This window comes from Coenobita brevimanus, chromosome 81 (assembly GCF_032717465.1).
Source record: "Coenobita brevimanus isolate Jiangsu-jjx chromosome 81, ASM3271746v2, whole genome shotgun sequence".
NCBI classification, from domain to species: Eukaryota; Metazoa; Arthropoda; class Malacostraca; order Decapoda; family Coenobitidae; genus Coenobita; species Coenobita brevimanus.
The window spans coordinates 19,105,659-19,114,507 of NC_137034.1; positions in this window are offsets into that span (position 1 = coordinate 19,105,659).

The window sequence follows — 8,849 nt, forward strand, 5'->3', positions numbered from 1 at the left end:
CAACCCAGGCAGTGGGGGGGCACCCTCCTCTTGGCTGCCTCCATGCCACCCTCTACTCCACTCCCTCACGCCCTCCTTGTCCCCCATCACTCTCCCACCCCTCCATGCCACTGCATCTCTCCTCCCACAACAACCTGCATCCCTTCCCACCCTCTCTTGCTCCTCCTCCCTCCCTGCTAGACTCGTCCCCCCCCCCCAAACCCCACCCCATCTCTCCCTCCTTGTCCCTCACTACCCTTCCAACCCCCAACAGGCTCCTGAGTGTCATGCCTGATGTACGTACCTGTTTCATATTATTTCTACTTCTTCCCATATTTTTACACCTCACTCTGTTCATTTCTCACTTCGTACCTACGTACGTATTTGGAGAATGCTGTATGCTGTACTACATACGACGCATCTTATTATTACTGTTTTTTTTTTTTTTTTCATTCTCCCTACCTGCCCAGATTAGCACCACTGAGTAGTGTCCGTCTGTGTTAGTTTTCGAAAGACTGTGAGGCCTTGTAGGGCTAATCCCCGCACCTGTTTCATCTCCCCACACATACAAACACACCTGTTTTCATGGCTGGTGTGATAAATTCCAATGAAATGGAGAGTTTCTACAAGCGAATTTGGTTGTTTGCCAAAAATGTAATGATAAGTGTGATGAAGTGTAATGATAATGTGATAATTGTAATGGTAAGTATGATAAATGTGTAACGAGAAGCTGGGACAGTAAAAAGACAAATCGGAAACAAATTATTGCTTTTTTCTATTCTCATGCATGCATTTATAGCATTATTCAACTTTATTTTGATGTCCTTGATGGTTATAAATATTGAATGCGTCTGTGTTAGTTTTGGAATGACTATGAGGCCTTGTAGGGCTACTCCCCACACCTGTTTTATCTCCCCACACCTACATAAACACCTGTTTTTATGGCTGGTATGATAAATCCCATTGAAATGGAGGGTTTCCACAAGAGAATTTGGTTGCCAAAATTTTTCTCCCCAAGTACCACCAAGGCCTTGTAGGCCTACTCCCCACACTAGTTATCTCCCCACACCTACAGGCACACCTGTTTTCATGGTAGATGTTACAGAACACAATGAAGTGCTTTCTTTTCATGCGAAAAGCTGGTTATTTCCAACCACCGTACCTATAGGCCTTCTCTCCACAGCCTACTTTATCTCCCCACAGTCTGGTAATCTCCCCACACCTACATACAGCTGTTTTCATGGTTGGTGTGACAGAACACTTTGAAATGACCTGTTTCAATAAGAAAAATATGTAGTTATCACAATTTTCATGTTTTCGAGTATTTTCGAGGGGTAACTATCATAAACTTTTTTAGAACTTTGACGCGCGATTTTGCGGGAACCATTAGGCCTACAGGGGTACGGATTGCGTTAATAGGTGTGTAAATTCTTCCTCTTTAGCCAGAATACAATCAATTTGCCCTTTGTGAAAGTCGCAAAAACACCCTCGAATTGCGGTTGTGGGAGGTACCCTGCCTGAAATAATTGCGGTCTTAAGGGGTTAATCGACAAGAATACGGCCTTGGAGTCCCCCATTCTCCTTTTGAGGGATTGGGAGGTAGTTAAGGGACGTCTGTATAACCAGGCTGTTGAACCACCTGGACCACCACATGAAGGCGTCCCGCTCCACAACCCTGAGAAATGGAATGGACTGGAATGGGAACTACTGGAATGGGATGGCGTGTCGGGTGGAGAGGGAAGCAGAGGCAGTCAGTGGACAAGGGTGGTAATGGACAGGTGGAAGCCAGGTGGTGAGACCTCCACAGCTCTCTCTCTCTCACTCTCTCTCTCTCTCTCTCTTCAACTTGGGCCCTTCAACAGGCAAGGATCCCTCTCACGCCACCTCTCTCCCTCTCTCCCCCTTCTCTTCTCTCTTTCTCTCCTCTTCACCTTCATTTGTCTTATGACTCATATCTATATTTTAGTTTCTTGCCTCTCCCTTCTCTGTTTTGTCTCTTTTTTTTCTCTATTGGTCCTCACCATATTATTATTCTCTCTCTCTCTCTCTCTCTCTCTCTCTCTCTCATCTCCTAGTCCATTCTTTACCCTCCTTATTCTATCCACGTTTCCTCCTGATATTTTTCTTCACCCTTCCGCCTCTTCCTCCGTTCCTTCATCGTCCTTCATCTCTCCTCCCTCTCCTTCTCCAGTTCCTTACCTACCGTCCTCCTGACCACTTTCCTCCTACGAATACTTTTTTTTTTTATTTGTATCATGACCTTAACGAGTCTAATGATGGCAATTTGAACAGGTACTGACGTTGTGTGTGTGTGTGTGTGTGTGTGTGTGTGTGTGTGTGTGTGTGTGTGTGGAGTTTCTTGATGTCAGGGTGCGCCAGGAAATGAGGGTAAGCCAGGAAATGGAAATAGGGACAGGCTGGAGAAAAGCAAGTGAGTGAGGCAGGTAGGGTGAGGCAGACATGGTGAGACAGGCAGGGTGAGGTAGGCAATGTGAGGCAAGGAGGGTGAGGCAGTAAGCGTGAGGCGGGCAGGGTGAGGCAGGAAGGGTGAGGTAGGAAGGGTAAGGCAGAGTGTGGAAGGGTGGGTGAGGCAGTGAGGGTGAGGCAGAGAGGATGAGGCAGGGTGGGAGAGGCAGGGAAAGTGAGGCAGGCAAGGTAACGCAGTATATCAGAGGGTGAGGCAGAGTGTCAGAAGGTGAGGCAATGTGTCAGAGGGTGAGGCAGTGTGTCAGAGGGTGAGGCAGTATGTCAGAGGGTGAGGCAGTGTGTCAGAAGGTGTGGCAGTGTGCCAAAGGGTGAGGCAATGTGTCAGAGGATGTGGCAGTGTGTCAGAGGGTGTGGCAGTGTCAGAGGGTGAGGCAGTGTGTCAGAGGGTGAGGCAGTATCAGAGGGTGAGGCAGTGTGTCAGAGCGTCATGCAGTGTGTCAGAGTGTGGCAGTGTAGCAGAAGGTGATGCAGTGTGTCAGATGGTGTGGCAGTGTGCCAGTGTGTCAGAGGGTGAGGCAGTGTGTCAGAGGGTGAGGCAGTGTGTCAGAGGGTGAGGCAGTGTGTCAGAGGGTGAGAGAGTGTGTCAGAGGGTGAGGCAGTGTGTCAGAGGGTGAGGCAGTGTGTCAAAAGGTGTGGCAGTGTGTCAGAGGGTGAGGCAGTGTGTCAGAGGGTGAGGCAGTGTGTCAGAGGGTGAGCAGTGTCAGAGGGTGAGGCAGTGTGTCAGAGAGTGAGGCGGTGTGTCAAAGGGTGAGGCAGTGTGTCAGAGAGTGAGGCAGTGTGTCAGAGAGTGTGGCAGTGTGTCAGAAGGTGAGCCAGAGTGTCAGAGGGTGTGGCAGTGTGCCACTGTGTCAAAGGGTGAGGCAGTGTGTCAGAGGGTGAGGCAGTATGTCAGAGGGTGAGGCAGAATGTCAGAGGGTGAGGCAGTGTGTCAGAGGGTGAGGCAGTATGTCAGAGGGTGAGGGAGTGTGTCAGAGGCTGAGGCAGTGTGTCAGAGGGCGAAGGGGCATGTCAGAGGGTGTGGCAGTGTGTCAGAGGGTGAGGCAATGCGTCAGAGGGTGTGGCAGTGTGTCAGAGGGTGAGGCAGTGTGTCAGAGGGTGAGGCAGTGTGTCAGAAAATGTGGCAGTGTGGCAGAGGGTGAGGCAATGTCAGAGGGTGTGGCAGTGTGTCAGAGAGTGAGGCAGTGTGTCAGAGGGTGAGGAAGTGTGTCAGAGGGTGAGGCAATGTGTCAGAGAGTTAGGCAATGTCAAAGGGTGAGGCAGTTTTGTGTCAGAGGGTGAGACAGTGTGTCAGAGTGTTAGGCAGTGTGTCAGAGGGTGAGTTAGTGTGTCAGAGGGTGAGGCAGGGTGTCAGAGTGTTAGGCAGTGTGTCAGAGGGTGAGTTAGTGTGTCAGAGGGTGAGGCAGTGTCAGAGGGTGAGGTAGTGTCAGATGATAACAAAGGGATCAGAGGATATATATAATCTGAGGTCCGGTCACAGAGAATGAGGCAGGAGGCAGATAACAAGCAGAGACAAGTAGATGTAACAGGATAAGGAAGAGATAACGGCGAGGCAAGGTTAAGGAAGGAAATCAGGGTGAGGCAGGGATGAAGGTAAGGCAGAAGTGAAGCAGGATGGCATGGATGAGGCAGGTGGTATGTGGGAGGCAGAGGGAGATGAGAGGTAGAAGGGAGGTGATGTGAGGGCGAGGCAGAGGATAGGCAGGGTGATGGGGTGATGCAGGGTTGAGGCAGCGAACAGAAGGTGAGGCAGGGTAACGATTGTAAGACAGGGTGAGAAGTGAGAGTTAGACAGTGGTAGAGCGGGCTGAGGCGGGGTGACCATCAAGGGTAAGGCAGAAGGGTGGCAGGGTGAGGCGGGGTGGTCAGTAAGGGTAAGGAAGATGGATTGCAGGGTGAAGCAGAGTGACCAGTATGGGTACGGCAAAAAGGTGGCAGGGTGAGGCAGGGTGACCAGTAAGGGTAAGGCAAATAGATGGCAGGGTGAGGCAGGGTGACCAGTAATGGTAAGGCAAATAAGTGGCACGGTGAGGCACGGTTTACATGTGGTGGCCGCCTGACACAACTTACTCCTCTGTTTATCTTTTTATTCCATGCCCATCTTCAGTGTCAATCTTTCTTCTGTCCTTCGCCTGCTCCCTATTTCCCCTTCTGCTTTCGCGCTTGATTCTGTGTCTTATTTTACCGTTCCCTTCATTTTGTTTGTTCCGTGCCTCCCCTTCGTCTTCTTCGCCTGACTTTGTGAATTTATGTTTGTATTCCTTATCTCACCAATTTTACCCATCTTTCTGTTTTTCTTCACCTTCTCTCTCCCTCTCTCTCTCTCTCTCTCTGTTCGTCTTCATCTTTCCTTCTCTACCTCTCTACCTCTTCTTCTATCTCCTCCTCTTCCTCTACTCGTCATCGTTGTCCTCCTTCTTCTTTGCCTTCTGTGTCTCAACCATCCAATGTCTGTGTGTCCCCTATCAGTATCCTCTTTTCCTTCCTTGTTCTTTTCCATTCCTTCACTTGTCCTTTACGTCGTCTCTGTTTCATTTTTACCACTTCCTCCTCATTTTCTTCCTCATTTAAAATCCACACTAGCTTCGTTTTCTTTGGCTCGTATTTTCGTCAGATAAGGAGGCCCCCTAACACCTCTTCCTTAGCGATTTATTTTGGGATATGACTGGTTTACATACATTTAATCGTTATCTGTGCAGAATTTGGAGATACTAGAAGGATTTGTGTAACACAGAAGAGGACAGGAAGGTGTAATAAGGAAAATGAATCGCATAGGAAAAGATGTTAACAGGACCGTATTTCTGGGAGAGCTAGGGGGCTATAGCCCCCTCAAATTTTCTGTATATTAATTTTCAAAACTTCATCTAAGATCGAGGGCTTACAAGGCTGAACTTACAAAAAAAAAAAAAAAATGAAGAAAACCTTGGAGTAGTTTTGTTGAAAATTCGAACAATTCTACATGTGTTTGATCGAATATTTCTAAATTTGATCCAAAGTGATCATAAACTTAATCATAATAGTACTTAGTTATTGATTATTTTATCATTTCCAAAAGAATAACGGCAGGAAGGTATATTTCAACCTGGGGTGGGATACTGGCACATATTTATCATTCAATCCCTGTCGTAACTTAAATCTCTTTCAGTAGGAAGAACTAGAGACATGGGGTTACTACAAACTCTCATTTCCTTACTCTTCTTGCACAATACACATACAGTATAACCTACGATAATTTTTCCCTCGTAGCAGAGATTTGCTTTTTATAGGAGAAACAGAAGACATGGAAGACTTGGCCCTCTCCTTTTCTTGTCCTTCCTGCCAAAAACAGGTGCAGGTTAGGACAGAGAATCGTTGGGTATTATGTTCAAGTATCCCAGCCCTGAATTCTACCGCAGGCATGAAAGAACAGTCTTGGTAAAGGTGCAGCATAGTGCAACTATAATGTAAAATGGCCAAATTATTAAACTAATTTACAGTTTGAACCGAAAGTTCAGACTGGCAGGATGTGAAACCTTTTATTTAAACACCCACCTCCATCATTACACATACATGCTTAATTAGACATCAAGTTCTAGGTAAAATCAAACTGGAAAATATCGGATGATCTGCAAACTTAAGCACTTCAATTTAATTTTAAGTTTGTTGAACGGAGGTATATACATTTTTTCTAGCCCCCCAAAGTTCTGTTGAAAATTACGGGCCTGAAGCTTCCACGGCTGAATAATACCAAGGGCGCCACCATTCACATATTCGATGTAGTATTGCCTTCAGATGACCAGGCTCTAAGTGAGAAGTCAAATAATGCGCTATTGCTCATGAAAACATTTTACGTTGGGTCGTAACCAAATCACTAACACATTGACGCCTGGTGGTCTAGTGGGTTAAAGTCGCTCAGCACTGATGCGGCCAATTAGAGTTACCGAGGACAGGGTGGTGCATATATAACGTTGCACTTCCACTCCTCAGGCCATTTCTCGTGTGTTGTGGGGACGGCTCCGTTAGTGTTATCAGTACCTACCCTGCATCAATAATTCCCTACTGTCACTGCCACAACCACGCCCACAGCAGCTGATTAAACCATCCCCGCAACACACAAGCTGTTGCCACGTGAGTTTACAGTGAAGATAATCACCTCTTGTAAGACATTATAGGTTGCCATAGACTGCTTTCCTTATGATCAGAACAGTCTGGTCATCACCAACACCATTTTTCAACTCAAGAATAAACATAAACCGACATGGATACACCCACGATCTAGACAATGGCACCTAATTGACTATGCAACTGTAAGACAGTAGGATCGAAGAGAAGTTCTTATAACCTGAGCCATGGGAAGTGCTCAACCCTCCACGGACCACAACCATATAGTCACCAAACTGCAGTTAGTCATCTGCCCACAAATACGCCGCAGACCATCCATCAAGAAACCATACTTTACTAGCTAAAAGGATGTGGCAACTTGTAGCACTTTCTGCAGTGCTATTACAGAAAATCTTTCTCACTTTTCACCACTTGACCCAAACAACATTGCAACAAACCTAGATGCAGAATGGCTAAACATTAAGACAATGCTCTAAAGCACTCCTGAAGAAACACTAGACTTCTCCACTCGCTGCCATGAGGCCTGGTTTGATGAAAATGCTGAGGGCAAAATATGACCTTGCAATGAAGAACAGAGCACATAACAACTAGTTGACTCATCCTAGTTCCTTAACCCTAAAAACTGAATTCCAGAATCTCAGAAGTGAACCCAGAGAAAACTGCGTGGCATGGAAGAGAAATGATGGACTGAGCAAGCAAAAGAGCTGCAAAGACTGCCTGATATTAACGACCATCATGGGTTCTCCAAGTCAATTAAAACCTTGTATGGACCAATGTAACTCAACATAAACCCTGTTCGATCAACTGAAGGAGACCTCTTGAAAGACATGCAAGTAATCCTAGAGAGATGGACACAATGCTTCACCACTTTACTGAATCAAAGAAACCCGGTGGAGCATAATATCTTTGATAACATCCTAGAACCCCTCAAATGGCAGATCTCGATGTCCCACCTACACTTGCAGAAACTGTTCAGGTCATCTGATCTATAAAAAAATAACAAAATCCCTGGCCTATATGGCATAACATCTGAACTGACGAAAGAGGATGGCCAGTTACTTCACCAGTGCCTCCATAATCTCATACTGACTGTGTGGAACCAAGAACAAAGTCCATCTGAATGGCTTACCTCTGATATTGTAACCATGTACAGGAAGAAAGAGACCAAACAGCTTGTGACAACAGCAGAGGCACCTCCCTCGTTTTGAATGTTAGTAAGATACTAGCCTAAATAATGTTATCCAGACTGACAAAATATTTGAGTAGTCAACACTCCCTGAAACACAATGTGGATTTTGGAAAGAACAAAGTACCTGTGATATCATGTTTGTTGCCTGAGAGACACAAGTGAAAAACCACAAGCAGAGCTGTGACTTGTATATCGCATTCATCGATCTTGCAGAAGCATTTTACACTGTCAACAGAGAACTTTTACGGAATGTTCTTTCAAAATTTGGAGTTCCAAACAATTTTCTTACTATTCTGAATATTCTGCATGACAACATGAATTCTCGATGTCTGTAGGTGGGAGCAAATTAGAACTCTTCAATGTGGATGTGGACATATAGCAAGGATGTGTCCCGGCTCCTGTCTTGTTGAACATTTATCTCACTGCAGTAACCCTTTTAAGACAGCAGCAAATGAACCCTGATGATGAAATAAATATTCAGTTCCATCTAGATGGTATCTTATCTAATGTCAGACGTCCTCAAGCACAATCGCAGACTAAAATAGCTCATTTCTAAGAGCTGCAATATGCTGATGACTATGATGTCTTGTACATACCCCAGAACCCTTACAACCGTCTCTCGCCATCATTTCCAACATAATGTACTGTATATCATGCAATAGGTCTCCAAATAAATTTCAATAAAACAGAAGTAATGTCGCACAACAGCAACGCAGCAGAGTTTCTTGCATTACAGATAAATGGCATAAATGTATAACAGGTGGAGAATTTTACGTACCTTGGAAGTGTGCTCACAGATCAATATGACACTGAAGCAGAAGTCCTTGCACGAACCAATCATGCCTTGGTCTCTTTTGGGTGTCTCAGATGCAGAGTCTTTGAAAACACCAACTTGAGAATTGAGACAAAGGTACAGTATCAGTTTATACAGTTGTATCCCTCTCCACCTTCTTATACGGTGCTGATTTCTGGACTACCTACCAGTGTCACATCAAACAGCTTGAGTCTTTTCACATCCGATGTTTACGGTGCAACCTAGGACTTACATGGGAAGATAAAGTCCTTAACTCACAAATTCTTCACCGGGCAAAGTCGA